At 53.4% G+C, this 3,536-nt stretch overlaps 1 non-coding gene across 1 annotated transcript; it reads left to right on the top strand.

The window, feature by feature from the left end:
- Positions 1–3,211: 3,211 nt before the first annotated feature.
- Positions 3,212–3,283, top strand: TRNAC-GCA (transfer RNA cysteine (anticodon GCA)). The gene has a single exon. It is a non-coding gene; the product is annotated as a tRNA-Cys (tRNA).
- The last annotated feature ends 253 nt before the right edge of the window (positions 3,284–3,536 follow it).

Below are 3,536 nucleotides of genomic sequence, written 5' to 3'. Positions count from 1 at the left end.
GACTTTGGTGAGGCCTCATCTGGAGTACTGTGTCCAGTTTTGGGCCCCACACGACAAGAAGGATGTGGAAAAATTGGAAAGAGTCCAGCGGAGGGCAACAAAAATGATGAGGGGACTGGAACACATGACTTATGAGGAGAGGCTGAGGGAACTGGGGATGTTTAGCCTGCGGAAGAGAAGAGTGAGGGGGGATTTGATAGCTGCTTTCAACTCCCTGAAAGGGGGTTCCAAAGAGGATGGCTCTAGACTGTTCTCAGTGGTAGCAGATGACAGTGTAAGCAGTGTCAGGATGAGCTCCACCCTGACATCTGGTGGCGAGGTGTGGCAAGTTGTGGAAAAGAACTTCAGGGGCCGATCTCATTTGCATAGGCACACCCACCCCGCCTAGAATGAGGCCATAGCTGCCCAAATGGTCACTTTGGCTGCTGTGGGATTCCCCAGTGTCTCTGTTATTGGGGCAGGAAGAATAAATTGTTATTACCCTGATTATGGGAACTGTGCTTGGAACTGTACTGGGCCTTTTGTTATGATGGAGGGACTCGCCATCAACTAAGTAGCACTCGCTAGGCAAGGGTCATGGGTTCCAAAACTCTGTGACTAGAGAGAGGTTGGGGACAAGTATTAACACTTGGTGGCATGGGCCCCTGGGTGAGGGCCTTATATGCTAATTGCACTTCCTTCTCTCTCCACCGTGGAATCTCAGAGCTGATTTTGACTCCATTAGGAGTCTAGCTACAGGTTGCTGAGCTCGCTTTGGGCTAATGGTGGACCAGCCCTGAGGCTCCCCTTACTACAAGCTGAATTCACCAAAGAGCTGAAATCACTGAGCGTTGTGTTAAGCAGCGGGGGAGCCTGAAGATCTATTGTGGAGCAGTTTGCGGGACGGCCGGAGCGCCTTGTGGACAGGCTGGTGGAGCCGTTCGTGGGACGGCGGGAGCTGCTGGTGGGATGTGGAGCGGAGTGGAGTCCTATGCAGCTGTGGGGCAGTCAGCTTCAGATCATGTAAGGTGCCCCTTACCTCTCTTCCCCCCCCCCCACCCCCCGATCTCCACCCAGGTTGGGAGGTAAAGCTCTGCAAATAAACTTTTGAACTCTGGGGCTGCCCTGACCAGGGACAGAGACTTTTGGGTCATTGGACTTTCGGGACTTTGGGTGATTTGGGGTGGCTGGACTCAAGAACCAAAGGGAAAGGACACGACCCAATTTGCTTGAGGTGGGGTTTTTTTTTGCTCATGGGTTGTGTTATGGATCCTGTTGGTGGTGTTTCCCCAACATAATGCCACAGTGTTTCTCTCTGTTATTAAAAGGCTTTTTGCCACACTCAGACTCTGGGCTTGCGAGAGGGGAAGTATTGACTCTTGGAGGCGCCCAGCGGGGGTGGTATATATTTGTCCCAGGTCACTGGGTGGGGGCTCAAGCCGGTTTTGCATGGTGTTATTGGAATGGATCCCCTAGATACTGAACCCGGCCCTTGTTGCCGCCGACTCTGACAGGCAGAAGGGTTACAACAGAACGAGGAGTAATGGTCTCAAGTTGCAGTGGGGGAGGTTTAGGTTGGATATTAGGAAAAACTTTTTCAGTAGGAGGGTGGTGAAGCACTGGAATGGGTTTCCTAGGGAGGTGGTGGAATCTCCATCCTTAGAGGTTTTTAAGGCCCAGCTTGACAAAGCCCTGGCTGGGATGATTTAGTTGGGGTTGGTCCTGCTTTGAGCAGGGGGTGGGACTAGATGAGCTCCTGAGGTCCCTTCCAAGCCTGATCTTCTACGATTCTACTGTCTCTAAGTATAGCACTCACCAGCCTGACCACTTGTTCAGACAGCAGCCGATGCTGCAAAAAGCTCCCGGCCTCTTGTTGAGGTGGTTTTATTTTCTCGGCAAAGCAGGAGAGTGAAATCAGCGAGAGGGAGCATTGCAGTGCGTACCCCTCCACTGTTTCGTCGACCAAAGCTGCACGGTGTAGATAAGGCCGAAGTCGACGTAATTTAAGTCAATTTAAGTGGGTAGTGTAGACTTGCCCTCGCACAGAGCTCTTCATCGGGTCTGGGAAATGTATTCCGAGCGTTACAGCTAAATGCGAGGTGGGATAGATTAACATAAGTAATTAGCATTCCCTTCTTCCCAGCTTTGCCCCCGCCCTGTCAGGGTTACCAATCCCCCTTCGAGTCTGGCCTGCAGAGCCTCCTGGCTGAGGAGTCCCCCGGTGCTGGGCCCACTGCCCAGGGTCCCCCCTCGCTCTGCCCAGCCGCTCACCACACCCGGCCCAGGACTGCTCCAGCCCCCAGCCCCAGCTCCGCTCTGCCTCCAGCTCCCTGGGCTGCTTCGCTGGCCCCTCTGGCTCGGGTCGCTGCAGCTCCGCTCCCAGGGCAAGTCTGCTCTCTCTGGGCTGCTTTTCTGGTCCCTCTGGCTCTGGCCCAGCTCTGCTCCCCAGCTCAGCTCGGGCCCCTGCTTTCTCCTTAGCTCGGCCCCACTCTGTCTGACCCAAATCCAGCTCACGGGGAGGACGGGACCTCCCTGGCCTCCTGACTCCCTCATTAGCCTGCCCGCCCTGTTGTTCAGGCTGACCTGGAGCATTGGCCTCTCCCCATTGTTCCTGGGGGCTGTCAGGCTCAGGGTCCTGATTCCCCACCGACCCTTCCCCCTTTGAGTACTGGGAGCTAGCAACTAAAACACCCCCACTGAATGTTAGTAAGGGGGCAACAGTCCCCTTACATTAGCATAAAACTCAGGTCTGCCCTGGCCACGAATTAAGCCCAGACCTGCGGGATGGGAGACAAGAATCCTCCCACTGAACCACAAGAGTGCGAAATAGAAAAAGCGACCTGCTACCCACTGCCAGAGCCCCTCTCTGGGCACAGGGGTGTGGCCGACACTCCCGGGAGCTCTCCGCTTCTGGTCCGACTGGAATTCTTTGGAAAATTAAGTCATTAATGACACAGTAATGAATGGGTTCAAGTTACATGTGCCCTGTGGCTTTAAGGGATTGGAGTAATGGTGAAGAGGTGAAAGGACGCAGAGCTGGGGAGCTGGGTGTGGTCCCTCAAAAGTTGCTTTGCTCTGGTGAGACCGAGCAGGGGTGGGGATTGTGCGAGGTGTGGTTTTTATGTGCATCTATAAAATTTAATGAAACCCCATTTTCAAAACCACCCATGGCTGGAGCTCTTTGAGTCCTTCATAATCCTCAGGAAACTTGCTCCAACACTCTTCAATCACAGGGAGTATAGCTCAGTGGTAGAGCATTTGACTGCAGATCAAGAGGTCCCTGGTTCAAATCCAGGTGCTCCCTGGGCCGTGGTTGCTTTTTTTAATGGAAACACATTTTCATGGCCACCTCCAGTATCTCCAGGAATTCCACTGAATGGGGGGTGCTTGAAATGAATTTAAGCACGTAACATTTTCCTATGCAAATGTATCCAAACTTAGCAAACCTGTCCAGCCGCTGAAATCAATTCCAGTCCCCTGTGGCTCTAGTTTGTGTTTTCACCGATTGAACAAAGGTATAACATGATGCGCGCTGGCAGGTCCTCGTTCTCCAGGGG

Source organism: Lepidochelys kempii, chromosome 28 (genome assembly GCF_965140285.1).
Source record: "Lepidochelys kempii isolate rLepKem1 chromosome 28, rLepKem1.hap1, whole genome shotgun sequence".
Taxonomy (NCBI): domain Eukaryota; kingdom Metazoa; phylum Chordata; order Testudines; family Cheloniidae; genus Lepidochelys; species Lepidochelys kempii.
Note: the sequence above shows the minus strand (reverse complement) of the source record. Positions and strands in the feature narration are given on the sequence as shown.